Source organism: Bubalus bubalis, chromosome 8, assembly GCF_019923935.1.
Source record: "Bubalus bubalis isolate 160015118507 breed Murrah chromosome 8, NDDB_SH_1, whole genome shotgun sequence".
NCBI classification, from domain to species: domain Eukaryota; kingdom Metazoa; phylum Chordata; class Mammalia; order Artiodactyla; family Bovidae; genus Bubalus; species Bubalus bubalis.
In genome coordinates, this window is record NC_059164.1 from 26,730,376 (window position 1) to 26,745,576 (window position 15,201).

Here is a 15,201-nt window from a genome sequence, read left to right on the forward strand (position 1 = left end):
AATATATTGTTGTTATTACTTGCTGATTCATGTCTGATTCTTCATGACTCCATGGACCCCATGGAAGCCTGCCAGACTCCTCTGTCCATGGAATTTCCTAGGCAAGAATACTGGAGTGGGTTATCATTTCCTTCTCCAAATCAAATGCATATCCTTAACCAACATGGCTGTAAACTACTAAACTCTGTGAACAGTTTTATAAGGTTTGTACTTGGTTCTGCTTACTTTGAGTATCAGAGTTGTTGTCTCAAGTAATCAGGTTTTACTCCCAGCATCTACTACAAAACGTAGAAAAATCTCTTTTCAATTCAAGGCTTTAGAAAGATCATTAAATTCCAGAATGTGAGTTGATAAATTGCATAGCAATTTACTTTACTGCACAGAGTAAGCAAAATCATATAGGACAAATGATGATTCCTGAAAGGAATCTTCAGTTCCTATCTCACCTGTACCCTGTAGCGCCCAATTGAGGCTGGATTTCTTGCCTTGCATAGTCTGAAGGCTGGGGTTTCTCGTCTGGGTGGGCCACATTATGACATGATGATTTTTGTCTGGTTGTTGCTCCCCTATGTCAAGACCTTTGCTATTATTTGCAGAAAATTATTATTCTTTTTGTCTGTAATTGCTTGTGGCTCACTATAAGTACCAACTCTCCACCACTAGTTTTCTAAAAGGGTTTTGTTTTCCTCCAATATGTTCATCAAATGCCTGATTGCGTGTTGGGTATTCCTGAGGCATGATCACACAGCCAGGAGTGTGTCTAGTTCTGATTGCACTCTGCATTTTCTCTGTTAAGTTGGGGCAGCGAAAAAGATCAGATTCTCTCATTTCTGATGAGAAGACAAAGGGTCTGAACTGAAAACAGAGGCAGAACCGTGGCCCCTGATCTTCTGTAACAAATGTCAGCATGCCCAATCACACTGTTAAAGGGTCTCCCTGGCTGACACTTTTCAGGGGTATATTTTCAACTATGGCCCCTCTACATGGATGTTGCTTGTATTTTTATATTGATCTGAGTTATCTTCCAGCACTAAATATTTAAGATGTTACTCTACTATTCAAAATATGAAAGTTAATGTGATAAGATAAAAATATTAAGGGATTAAAAATATGAATTATGAAGGAATACTCTTCCTTCATAATTATGAACGAATACTCTTCCTTCATAATTATGAAGGAATACTCTTCCTCCATAGTTATGAAGGGATTATCCCTTCATAATTCATATTGAACCCTTATTTATTTTATCTTATTTTTTCTTGAGCTACATGACACATTTGTTAGGACATAGTCTGAGGGTTCAGAGGACATGATTTCTATTCCCCCCGGACCACAAGATCAAAGCAATCCAGAGGGAACACTGACACCTAGGTCTGCTTGGTTCTACAGCTCATGCACTTTCCCTGGGCTCAGTTGTGGCCACTCTCACTTCGCTTGAACACCTAGAGGCCTTCTTCCCAGAAGCCATTGAAAGAATGACTATTTGTCAAAGGGAAAAATATTTGTTGTATAAATATAGTGAAAGTGAAGTTGCTCAGTCGTGTCCGACTCTTTACAACCCCACTGTAGCCTACTAGGTCTACCGTCCATGGGATTTTCCGGGTAAGAATACTGGAGTGGGTTGCCATTTCCTTCTCCAGGGGATATTCCCAACCCAGGGCTGAACCCGGGTCTCCCGCATTGTAGGCAGACGCTTTACCATCTGAGTCACCAGGGAAGTCCCTGTATACATATAGGAAACTCTTAAAATTAAAAACAGAACAGAGCCTAATATATTTTCCAAGTATTGATCAGAACTGTTACTTTTGCTGCTGCTGCAGTTTTCCAAGTAAGAAAATTATTCAAAGAAAAAGACACTGAATTAGTGTTTGATATATGCTACAAAGAAAGAAGGGGGAAAGTGTATGGATGCTAATGGGTAAGAAATAGGTGCTTAGATTTGAAGCAAGGAAAAAAAAAAATTGACTTCTGATTTCTATGTGGGAAAACAAAGGCATCAAAGGGTGGTGTGTGAATGAATGTCTCAGAGAGAAGGCCATGATTCCTAAAGAGAGGCAGAGATCATTTCATGTAACTAGAAAGGACATTTTAAGAAGCATTGATATAATCACTCTTGGGATACAGGGGTTTTGAAGAACCTAATGAAAAATGAGGCAAGTTTTTAAAAAAACAGGAAAATGAATTTTAAAAAGGAGATCTGTTTGATAGTATGGGCTTCCCTGGTGGCTCAGAGCTTAAAGCATCTGCCTGCAATGCAGGAGACCTCGGTTCAATCCCTGGGTCGGGAAGATCCCCTGGAGAAGGAAATGGCAACCCACTCCAGTATTCTTGCCTGGAGAATCCTATGGACGGAGGAGCCTGGTGGGCTACAGTCCACAGGGTCACAAAGAGTCGGACACAACTGAGCGACTTCACTTTCTTTCTGATTTATGAAATGTGTCAGTAGACATCATCATTGTCATGATCATAGGAAGATAGTGGGAAGCATGTGCTTAGAGGGAAGTGTGGCCACATTATCTAATGTGTCATTCAACTTACCCCCATGTTAAGAAGCTTTATCCTGGAAAACAAGAGCTGCTTCTGGATGTACATAGTGGCTTCTGGGAGATTTTATTTTTCTGGAAATAAAATTTAAAATTTATACAAATCAAGTACTTTGTCTTTTCTATCAAATATTCTAAGATCGACACTACATTACTAATCCTGTAAAAATTCAATGTTAATAGATTTTATTATTAGAAAAGATGATATCATGGCTGCCTATACATTAAACTCAAGGTCACAGATTCAGATTTTTGAATATCATCTTAATCATGCTCTTTCTTTTCAGTTGATTTGATCATATATATTTGGATGTCTGAAAGCCAATATAGTCTTCTATTTATTGATTCTACTAGTTAAACATTTCTGAGACATATGATAATCCATGATTAAGTTAAAATAACAAAAAGACTACTTGAGATTTATCGTAGACTGGATATTAAAATATGTGATGATAGGTGTTGCCCCGTAAGATACAAAGACAGCCATATTAGCCTAGTTCCTGAGAGTAATTGTGAGTTCTCATGCCTTGCACTGGTTTAAGTTTTCTTTTCTTTCTTTCTTTTTTAATGTAACACGCTCTGTATGGTTGATCCTGTTTTGAGTTAAGTACATGTTTTAAGTGAAATGCCTGAGGTTCTTAAATGATATTTCCTACTAATGTTTTCTCCTAGCTTATAAAGGGAAACACTAAATTATGTTTGAGCGTTCTCTACCATTTATTCCTCAGAATACTAATTGTTCTTAGACTTCAGTTTACTTTAACTATACGAAGACTTGCATCTACCTTGGGAAGAGTAGGAGCCTTGATAGACTTGGGTTCTATCAAGATAATACTTATTTATTAATAATTCAAATAATCAAAAAGTCATAAATTCCAATCCAAGTAAAGTGTTGACTTTAAAATATGTGAATTTGGCTTCCAAATTGTCCCTTCTGCTTACCGGAAGTACTATTGAAAGTTTCCTTCAGAAAAATGCCAAAATAAAAAGACAGCAGTCCCTACTTCATTATAAAAAACAGGTTGCTATAGCTTCAAGTTAAATTACTAATATTAGCTAATTGATTTTTAAATAGACACTCACAGCCATCTGGAATGAAAACATTAGCTGGTGGGGGTAGGGGAATGCACTGTGGTTTGAAGATATTCCTAGGTTTTGATTAAATACAAACAAAAAGGTAGCTCTGTGTACCCAGTGAAGTTTTTGTATTTCATGTGAGTGTCATTATTAATCTTTCTTCCTTATATTAAAATATATAATTTGGTCTTACAAAGTATACATAGAAAATAGCCTGGAATATACCAATCACCCTCTTGTTCATTATTTCCATTTCTTATTTTGCAGATATCAGTAAGTTTTCTAATACACATGGTTTATCTATCACTCTAAAGAGTTAATATGAAAAGAATTCACTCTAATTTTTATCTGGCTTATATAGCACTCAATTTTTCTCCTTTATAAAACAGCAGAAACTAATAATCCTTATATTCTTTTTATTTAACTTTTTATTTTGTATTGACATATAGCCAGTTAACAATTCTGTGGTAGTTTCAAGTGGACAGGAAAGGGACTCAGCCATACATATGTATACATGTATCCATTCCTCCCAAACTTCCCTGCCATCAGCCTGCCACATAACATTGAGCAGAATTCCCTGTGCTATACAGTAGGTCCTTTTGGTTATTCATTTTAAATACAGCAGTGTGTACCTGTCCATCCCAACTCCCTATCTATCCCTACTATCCATCCTTTTCCCCCAGCAACCATAAGTTCATTCTCAAAGTCTGTGAGTTTACTTCTGTTTGTAAATAAGTTCATTTGTATCATGCCTTCTTAGATTCCACATAAAGGTTGTCATATGATGTTTCTATTTCTCTGTCTGACTTACTACACTCAGGATGGCAATCTTTGGGTCCATCCATTTGCTGCAAATGGCATTAATTCACTTTTGATGGATGAGTAATATTCCATTGTATATACATGCCACATCTTCTTTATCCACTCCTCTCTTGATGGACATTTAACTTGTGTCTGTGTCTTGGCTCTTGAAAACAGTGCTGCAGTGAACATTGGGGTGCATGTATCCTTTGGGGTCATGTTTTCCTCCAGATATATGCCAGGAGTGGGAATGCAGGGTCATATAGTATCTCTGTATTTAGATTTTTAAGGAATCTCCATGCTGTTCTCCATAGTGGCTATATGAGTTTACATTCCCACCAACAGTGTAGGAGGGTTCCCTTCTCTTCACATCCTCTCCAGCATTTATTGTCTTAATGATCTTTATATTCTGTTTTACAGTGTCATAGCTCATCTTGAGAAATAGGAATTATCTTAGATCAGAATATAGAAGTCTAAGTAGGCCTTCAATTATATATTTCTTGATTTACATATTAATATATTAATAATGTGCTCTAATAATAATAAATACAGTATACTGGGTTCCTATTATATTCTTGGCATAATGATATGAATTTTATATTCATATTTCTAAATATTAAGGCAATATTGCAAGGCCAATGTTAATATTCCCAGTTTTAAGTTGAGGGGATTTGAATATGCATAGTTTATCAGTCTAAAGAATTATATTAATATGATAAGAATTCATTCAAATTTATTTAGCTTATATATTAATTTACATGTGACTCAGGAAAGTTAAGTAACTTATCCAAACTATACAGCTTATGAGTACCAAATAACTGAAAGCTGAAAGTCATGTCAAATTCTATCTGAATTTAGAGCTTCTTCTCCATCCAACAAGTTAGATGATTTAGAATGTTATATAATTGCCCTTCATGTAAAAGTGATTCTGTGGTTCTCATAAATCAAATACAAATTATTATCTGAAGCCTGTTTCTAGTTCACACAATATATCTCTCTTTTCTTTAGAAAATATGTAAACATAATGTCCCCTCCTTCCAAAGATCTCTTTAAAACTGAAAAGGAACTCTTTGAGTCAATGAGAATGTAAAGTGGAACTTATTTTGACTCGAGCTTTGATGTTTTAGAAGAGTCCTTTCACTATATCCTGTGCAGTTATTGCAACAGGAGCCAGGCTGGCCCTTAGAGCCAAGGAGAACCTTAAGAGTGTAGGCAAAATCTCTGGAAATTTCCTGAATTTCATTCTGCATATATCCATTTAAGTAACACACATAGAGTGCTTATCATTTGGCTCCACAATGGCTTGGTCACAAAGCTGTTCACATCTCTGTTCTTGACTTGCTGAGGTCTAGTGTGGGGAATAGATGTGTAGCCAGTGTTAAAATATCCAATGATTTATATTATGGTAGAAGGAAGGACAAAATTCAGTTCAGTTCAGTTGCTTAGTCCTGTCTGACTCTGTGACCGCATGGACAGCAGCACGCCAGGCTTCCCTGTCCATCACCAATTCCTGGAGCTTACTTAAACTCATGTCCATTGAATCGCTGATGCCATCCAACCATCTCATCCTTTGTCATTCCCTTTTTCTCCCGCCTTCAATCTTTCCCAGCATCAGGGTTTTTCCAATGAGTCAGTTCTTCCCATCAGGTGGCCAAAGTATTGGAGCTTCAGCTTCAGCATCAGTCTTTCCAATGAAGATTTCCTTTAGAATTGACTGGTTTGATCTCCCTGCATTCTAAGGGACTCTCAAGAGTCTTCTCCAACACCACAGTTCAAAAGCATCAATTCTTCAGTGCTCAGCTTTCTTTATGGTCCAACACTCACATCCATACATGACTACTGGAAAAACCATAGCTTTGACTAGACAGACCTTTGTAGGCCAAGTAATGTCTCTGCTTTTTAATATGCTATCTAGGTTGGTCATAGTTTTTCTTCCAAGGAGCAAGTGTCTTTTCATTTCATGGCTTCAGTCACCATCTGCAGTGATTTTGGAGTCCAAGAAAATAAAGTCTGTCACTGTTTCCATTGTTAACCCATCTATTTGCCATGAAGTGATGGGACCGGATGCCATGATCTTAGTTTTTTGAATGTTGAGTTTTAAACCAGCATTTTCACTCTCCTCTTTCACTTTCATCTAGAGGCTCTTCAGTTCCTCTTAACTTTCTGCCATAAGGGTAGTGTCATCTGCATATCTGAGGTTATTGATGTTTCTCCTGGTAATCTTATTCCAACTTGTGCTACATCCAGCCTGGCATTTTGTATGATGTACTCTGCATATAAGTTAAATAAGCAGGGGGACCGTATACAGCCTTGACATACTCCTTTCCAAATTTGCAGCCAGTCCATTGTTCCATGTCCGATTCTAACAGTTGCTTCTTGACCTGCATACAGATTTCTCAGAAGGCAGGTAAGGTGGTCTGGTATTCCCATCTCTTGAAGAATTTTCCACAGTTTGTGGTGATCCACACAGTCAAAGACTTTTGGGGTAGTCAATAAAGCAGAAGTAAATGTTTTTTTTTTTTTTGAAACAGCCTTGCTTTTTCAGTGATCCAACGGATGTTGGCAATTTGATCTCTGATTCCTCTGCCTTTTCTAAATCCACCTTGAATATCTGAAAGTTCTCGGTTCACCTACTGTTGAAGCCTCACTTCAAGAATTTTGAGCATTACTTTGCCAGTGTGTGAGATGAGTGTAATTGTGCAGTAGTTTGAGCATTCTTTGGCATTGCCTTTCTTTGGGATTGGAATGAAAACGGGCCTTTTCCAGTCCTGTGGCCACTGCTGAGTTTTCCAAATTTGCTGGTATATTGAGTGCAGCACTTTCACAGCATCATCTTTTAGAAATATCTCACCTCCACTAGCTTTGTTTGTAATTAGGTCCTTTCATTCACTGCAGTTCAGGTCAGGGAAGGCTTTTCTGGGGAGATAAGATTTGGGCAGAGTTCTGAAGGGTGAAATGGATATACTACTTTTTTGCCCTTGATAAATGGTGAGCCAGCAAAAGCCACTATCTCCCTTCCATGAACTTAGCAAATATGAGACTTTTTTATGAGGTAAGTGGGAAAAAAATCCAGAAATATGCTATCTGTAAAAGCCATACTTAAAAGGAAACAAAGGGTATTACTAAAGGGATAGGTCACTGTCTCTCAGAGTAGTTGAGGAGATTAATAAAGGAATCAGGAAGAATCAGACAATTAGAACAGATTGATCACTGGTAGTGAAAGTGAATTTGTAATTAAAAAAACTCCAAAGAGACAACACTCTAGGATTGGACAGCTTCACAGGTGAATTCTAACAAACATATAAAGACAATCTAATATTGTTCCTTCTCAAACTATTTCAAAAAATTGAAGAAGACAAAACATTCCCAATTTAATTCTATAAGACCACTAGAATCTGATATCAAAACCAAAAACACTTCTAAACATGATTACAGGAAAATATATTTGATGAATATAGATGCAAAAATCCTCAACAAATATTATCAAACTGAATCTAACAATACATAAAAACAGTCCTATACCTTTTTATCAAAGTACAGGATGATCAAGTTGGATTTATCTCAAGAGACTCAAGGATGGTTTAATATTTTCAAACCAATCAGTGTGATACACCATATTAACAAAAGGAAGGACATAATCACATGATCATTTCAATACACACAGAAAAAGCATTTGACAAAATTCAATATCCATTAATGATAAAAATTTTCATTCTATAAAAAATTGCTAGAGAGGGAACATATCTCAACATAATAAAGGATATTATGGAAAACACACAGATAGTATCATACTCTACAGTGAAAAATTGAAAGTTTTTAGTCTAAAATTAGAAACAAGACAGGGATCCCCCCTTTACTACTTCAACTTAAATGCAGTATTGGAACTTCCAGACAATCAGACAAGAAAAGATAGTCATCCAAGTTGGAAGGGAGGAAGTAAAACAGTCACTATTTGCGGGTGACATGATACTTTACATAGAAAACCCACAAGTCTCCACAAAAGAATAATAGCAAAATGAGAAATAATAGCAAAACTAAACAAAGATAGTGACATCTGGTCCCATCACTTCATGGCAGATGGAAAAACAGTGGAAACAGTGACAGACTTTATTTTCTTGGGCTCCAAAATCACTGCAGATGGTGACTGCAGCCATGAAATTAAAAGGTGCTTGCTCCTTGGAAGAAAAGCTATGACAAGCCTAGACAGAATATTAAAAAGCAGAGACATTACTTTGCCAACAAAGGTCCATCTAGTCAAAGCTATTTGGTTTTTCCAGTAGTCATGTATGGATGTGAGAGTTGGACCATAAAGAAGGCTGAGCACTGAAAAATTTATGCTTTTGAACTGTGGTGCTGGAGAAGACTCTTGAGAGTCCCTTGCATTGCAAGGAGATCAAAACAAATCAATCCTAAAGGAAATCAATTCTGAATATTCATTGAAAGGACTGATGTTGAAGCTGACGCTCCAATACTTTGGCCACCTGATGGGAAGAACTGACTCACTGGAAAAGACCCTGATGCTTGGAAAGGTTGAAGGAAGGAAGAGAAGGTGGTAACAGAGGACGAGATGGTTGGATGGCATCACTGACTCAATGGACATGAGTTTGAGCAAGCTCCAGAGATAGTGATGGACTGGGAAACCTGGTGTGCTACAGTCTATGGGGTTGAAAAGAGTTGGACACGACTGAGCAACCAAGCACATAGCTCTCAACTATAGTATCTATTTAGGTCATAATTATGAATATTAGTTTTTGGCAATCAGAATCACATCTATTTCCAAGAGGACGAATATTAAAGGTGCTGCTACCTAAGAATGAAACACACTTTGTAGTATAATATAAAATTAAAAACTTGAAGTTTACCAAATAGCAAAGTTTAGAATACTGATTTTACTTAATTGGAATTCTCCCCAAATTTTTATTTTCATAGCCCTATAGCCAAAAATAGCATTTTTTTTTCTTGCAACTAAGATTTCTACTAAAAGTTTCTAGTGTTATAAATACCTTGTATATACATAGTTTGGTAAACATAGTATAGGTTAGCCAAGGACATACAATTTGAAATACAAAATCAGTATTAAATGGTCTTCTTCAGTCTATTATCAAGTTTATTTTCATTTTGAAAAACTGTACTATAATAATAATGCTTAATTTGAAATTAGACCCAAAATAGATAATTTATTTATATCTTTAGCCATCTAATCATTGCTTTGGAAAGGATGATCTTATCTACTAGTTTTCAAACTTCTTGTGCATGAGAATCACTTGAAGGGCTTTTATAATTCAGATTTTCCCCACAGATTTTCATTTAATAGTTCTGACCCAATAAATTGTATTTCTAACAAGTTCCTGGATGATCCTGATGCTCTATAATCCTCTAAAAATAGAATAAATCATGGATCAATCCATCCAGTTTGAAGGGATGAGTTAGAGAAGAAATGATTTTCAGTCAAAACAAAGCCAACAATTCTAGGGTTTTTTTATGGAAGTTGTTTTGTTTTCATTTGAAACAGTCTCCCTGGAATTTCACTGCTCATGTGTTTTTGCAGACCCTTTGCATCCAGGGAATTTTTCCTTATCTGAAGATCATCTGGTAATCAATTAGGTTGTTATAGAGGAATGATCTGTGAATTGATTATCCACTATTTAGTAAGAGGGCTTCCCTGGTGGCTCAGTGTAAAGGAGCTGCCTGCCAGGGCAGAAGACAGGAGTTCAATCCCTAGGTCAATCAGGAAGATCTCCTGGAACAGGAAATGGCAACCACTCCAGTATTCTTGCCTGGGAAATCCCACGGACAGAGGAGCCTGGCAGGCTACAGTCCATAGGGTTGCAAAAGAGTCAGACATGACTTAGCGACTAAACAACAGCAACAATTTAATAAGAATTTTTCATGTTTTTCCAAGAGACAGAAATTTCAGAAAAATAAGCTACTTAGTTCAAAATAAAAATTAGTACATTGTACTCTCCCTCTCCTTGCTGTTCCTCTGGGGTCAAGGAATTAAGTCAGTTGCCTGCAGGTTAGTGTGTGTAGCTTCACTGCTGTGACAATATGAGAAATGTGAGGACAGGAGAAGCAGCGAGATGAGTGAGTAAGAGTACATGGAGGAGTGAAAGCTCTGGATGAGTAACTTATAGCTTCTTATAAAGCACTATTTAGTATTTTAGGCAAATGAGTTTTAAATCTTACTGCATCTAGATTCTAAAACCACAGGATTTGGTAGTACATGAAAAATCTCTGCTTGATTATAGATGAACAGAGGATGTATTATGGTGGAGGAATAGATCAGGTTATAGCACCTTCTTTGCTTTTTTTCCAGTGGAGTTTTCTGTATTCATTTTATTTGTGGAAATATTTTGATGCCATATAGATTTTTTAAGCTATAATTTAAAATTTTAAGTAAAATTGAATTTAAATGTTTAATTAAATTGTTTCTTATCTTCCTATATATCCTTAAAAAGAATTGGAATTATCATAATTGTTTTGAATGACAGTTTGCATTAGGATTCAATGCCTATTTGAAATATTTTGCCCTATTCTTTTTTACATATTAAGTAAATGTAATATTTAGATCAGTTTCCAAAATGTTTATTAAATTGAATTGAAATTTGTTATATTAAAATTTTAAAACTACCCATCTATTCTAGCCTTACATTTGTATTAACTTGTTATAGTTCTTATAATATGAAAGGTAGTATCTTTTTTTCCTAGTCAGTAAAATTGATTTTGCAAATACCCAGAAGGAAAGTTAGTCACATTTCTTTACCGATTTTATTGAGATGGTGTGAGAAGAATTACTTCAATATTCTTGATATTTAAGTTCTTAGATAATAGAGGTAATAAATATACTTGGTGGTGATTTTAATGATGCTGTTTTTCCCCCAGAAACAAGTGGCATCTATTTTATATAAGTGTCCTGTGTCTTTTTGCTCTAAACTAAGTTTTCACTATCAAGAGTTGAAAGACAAGTCTGCTAATGACAAAACATGCTGAAAGAATGCATGGATGAAATATAAATAAACCTGAAATTATATAACTTGATCAGAGTAAAGAAGATCCATTATTTGTACCATTCTATGTGGATTGCCCTATCTGGGGACCTCTGAGAATGGATATAATTACTCTTTTGAGTTTCACTTATTTTATTTTGTATGACTATAAAAGCTTGGTGAATATTTCTGTAAATCATAGTTTGAGGGAATAATGTAAATGTAAAATGACAAGAGATTTATATTATGTCAATACAGATGGTCCCCAGGGTCAGTGGTTCAGTTACCGAACCAGGTTCATCCTGCTGACACACAGCAAGCCAAAACACTGAACCCCTGGAGATTTTCAGCAGAGAGAGGACTTATTGGAAAGGCAGCCCGGTGAGAAGACAAAAGAACAGATCTCACAGACCAAGGGCTAGGGTTATTGATGGGATAAAGAATAAGAAAAGCAGGGGCGTCTGAGGCATGGGGAGCTTGGGAAGCCTGGGGAGAGGTGATTGGAAAAAGGTGCAATGATTATCTTTAGGTGCAGGTGCAACTAAGCTACAGCCTCCTACACGTTTAAAAGGTCACTTTGTGAACACTGGGCATGCCCATTTGAAGAGTCCGTGGTCCTACCCAGTCTTAACCAACTCAGCTCAAATTATATGCAGCTGACTCCAGGTTTTTGGAAAACTTCTTGGGCAAACATTTTACTATTTAGGCCATATGCTCTTGGAGGACATGCAAATATTAAAACAACCTTGATTAGTCCAGGCAGGTGAAATAGATTTGACTAATCACTATGCATGGTTTCAGTTCCATTTACCAGTTTTCAACTTTACTACAGTGTGAAAAAGATAAGCATTTAGTAGAAACCATAGTTTGTGTTTTGATCTTTTCTGTGCTAGTGATAGGCCTTTTGATATTTTCTGAAGATGCTGGGCAGCAGCCGTGAGCCACAGTTCCTAGTCAGCCACAGTGACCACTGGGTAAATAACCAATATGCTTAACAACATTTAGTTTTCACTTTCAGCACAGTATTCAGTCAATTACACGAGATATTCAATGCTCCATGTAAAATATGCTTTGTATTAGATGCTTTTGTCCAACTGTAGATTTCCATAAGTATTCTGAGCCTGTTTAAAGTAGGCTAGGATAAGCTATGATGTTTGGTGGGTTAAGTGTACATTAAACACATTTTGACTTAATGATATTTTTCATGAAGGGGTTTATTGGGAAGTAACCACAACTTTAGTCAGGGAAATTCTGTACTAGGATTTTTTTTTAAGAGAAAGTATGTGTTAAAAATATATATATATATTTATTTATTTATTTGGCTGCCCCAGGTCTTAGTTGAGGCATGTGGGATCTAGTTCCCTGACCAAGGGTTAAACCCAGGTGCTCTGCATTGGGAGTGTGGATTCTTAACCACTGGGCCTCGAGGGAAGTCCCTGTACTAGAATTTTTGTCATCTCTCTTGTATGTTTATCACTAGTTTTATGTATTCTGTTTAAAATCACTGAGACAATTGAATGATTCTATTTTTCATAAGTAGATAATATCAAAGTTTATTCCGAATGTCTCAGATACTTATTTGCATTATAAGGGATGAAATGGCAGGCTTGAGAACGTGAATGCTGGTCCTGCTAGGCTAGACTACCTGTTAGAAACTAAGCAAGTCTCTTTTGTCAGAACTCCATTAATGAATGCTTTTTGCATCCTTCATAACCCTAAAATGTTTCTTTACTTTCTTCATGTGTAAATTAGGGAGACCATTCCTACTAGATCAATTATATTTTTTGTCCTTCAAGTTTTACTGAGATATAATTGCCATACAACACTGTATGTTTAAGGTGTAGGGCATAATGTCTTGACTTACATACAGCATTAATGATTACCATAAGAAGTTTAGTGAGTATTCATCTGATACATCATCTACTATAGATAAAAGATAAAATGAAAATAAAAACATTTTTTTCTTGTGATGAGAACTCTTGGAATTTACTCTCTTCACAACTTTTTAAATAATAGACAACAGTGTTAATTATATTAATCATATATTAATTAACTAATTATGTATTATATAATGATTATGTTGTACATTACATCCATATTCTTTATCTTATAACTAGAAGTTCGTACCTTTGACCACCTTCATCCAGTTCCTTTCCCCTTACCCTTCTACTCTGGTAATCACGAATCTGATTTTTTTTTAATGAGTTTGTCTTCAAAGTATGATTGACCTATAACACTGTGTTAGTTCCTGGTGCACACATAATGTTTTGAGATACTGCCATACATTACAGAATGATAGTGATGATAAGTCTAGTTACCATCTTGTCACCATACACCATACTTTTTTCCTTAATTTTTGTTTTAACACAAGAAGTCATTATTCAAAAGAAATCATTATTCAAAGTAAGCAGATGAAAATTAGGCTGCTCTGGTTCAGGGAAGAACCTCTTCTGGAGAACACTATGAGTCAGCTCCCAGGTACCCTGGCATCCTGTGGGACAGAGAGTTTGGACATCATTATAGATGTCCTCCCAGGTCTAAAATGCTGTGATTGGTTATATAATCTCTAAGTTGCCAGATCCACAAAATTTCCATTTCTGGAATTTTAAGCACCAATTTCTTAATAGAGTGAAGGTTTACTTATAATAGCAGATGAAATTAAATAGTTTTTCCCATTGGCAGGAGCATAAGGTTTTCTTGTTTTGCTTAAGTCGAATGTGATTTGGACTAACTCTTTAAAAAAATCTTGTAATTTATCTGTTCAAATATAATTGTGCGATGTGTGCGTGCTAAGTCGCTTCAGCCATGTCCGACTCTTTGCGACCCCATGAACTGTAGCCCACCAGGCTCCTCTGTCTATGGGATTCTCCAGATAAGAATATTGGAGTGGGTTGCCATGCTCTCCTCCAGGGGATCTTCATGACCCAGAGATCAAACCCAGGTCTCTTAAGTCTCCTGCACTGGCAGGTTGGTTCTTTACCACTGTCGCCACCTGGGAATTGTGCAATAAGTAGAGGTTAATATATGAGAGAAGGAAAATTGAGTGCCATTTTTTAACGATGACTATTTAACCTGCCCATTGACTTAACATGCTTCCTCCTTTTCACCAAAACTTTGTCTCCTTGTTCTTTTTCTTCTGCCTCACACTCTGGTTGACAAACATTCCTCCTTCATCTGATTGTCCTGGGAACCGTGAAACACTCTCCTGATTTCCCTTTCTTTCTGTGCTGCTACCGGTGTCTTAGGAATTTTATTTTTCTTGCCGATCTAGTTTAGAAAAAGGAGACTATCTCCTAGACCATTGGATTTTCACTTTGGGATTTGCCCTTGGAATTTGCTGGAAGCTAGCAAGTCAATTTATGATGTAGAATTTATTCCTCACATAGAAAAGATGTTGTAAGGATACACCAGAAACTATAGAATTTTTAGTACTAAATTCTGTAGCTTATTTACTTTATAGGTGAGTTCCACAATATGTGTTGGTCTGGGAATATATCCACTATTATAAATACTATTTCTACAGAAAAGTGAGGTCTGTATTTCAGGCAATCAGTGTAGAGATGAATGCTGAACATCAGAACTGGGGACTGACTGTATATATTTATTGAACCACAGGTGCTCACATGCAGTAGTTCTGCACCATCCGTAAGAAAAGTACCATGTTCTTTTCCTTTTGTAGGTGAATTGAATTTAGCCTGAAATGCTGAAATGGAACATTTTTAGGTCTAAGTTGTGTATATATGTGAGTATGTGTGTATTTACACACACACATATATATTCATATATACACACAT

General features: G+C 36.3%; 1 protein-coding gene across 2 annotated transcripts in view; it reads left to right on the plus strand.

Annotated features, from left to right (window-relative positions):
- HDAC9 (histone deacetylase 9) overlaps positions 1–15,201 on the plus strand; it is a 1,051,976-nt gene that overhangs the window by 451,638 nt on the left and 585,137 nt on the right. The gene's annotated exons all lie outside the window — the stretch shown is intronic.